This window comes from Penaeus monodon, chromosome 33 (genome assembly GCF_015228065.2).
Source record: "Penaeus monodon isolate SGIC_2016 chromosome 33, NSTDA_Pmon_1, whole genome shotgun sequence".
Classification (NCBI taxonomy): Eukaryota; Metazoa; Arthropoda; class Malacostraca; order Decapoda; family Penaeidae; genus Penaeus; species Penaeus monodon.
Window position 1 is genome coordinate 19,908,370 of NC_051418.1, and position 256 is coordinate 19,908,625.

The following is a 256-nucleotide window of genomic DNA, read 5'->3' on the forward strand; positions in this document are numbered from 1 at the left end:
TATATATACACACACATCTAGGCCCATGAACAAGAAGGGCCAGTGTCTAAAAGTTAAAGTTGAGTAAAATGCCTCTGAAAGTTAATTGAAATTCTGCTAACAATAATTCATGAAAAAGATATTTTTCTCTGTGTTGCATTAGTTTAATCCTTTTAAAGATATTTTTCTACATAATGAAAATACAAAAAAAATTCATAGCAAAAATCATAGTTAATATTTTTTTTTTACTGTAGTGCTTTAAAATCAAACATTCCAA

General features: G+C 26.2%; 1 protein-coding gene across 1 annotated transcript in view; it reads left to right on the forward strand.

Annotated features, from left to right (window-relative positions):
• LOC119594295 overlaps positions 1-256 on the forward strand; it is a 25,740-nt gene that overhangs the window by 24,140 nt on the left and 1,344 nt on the right.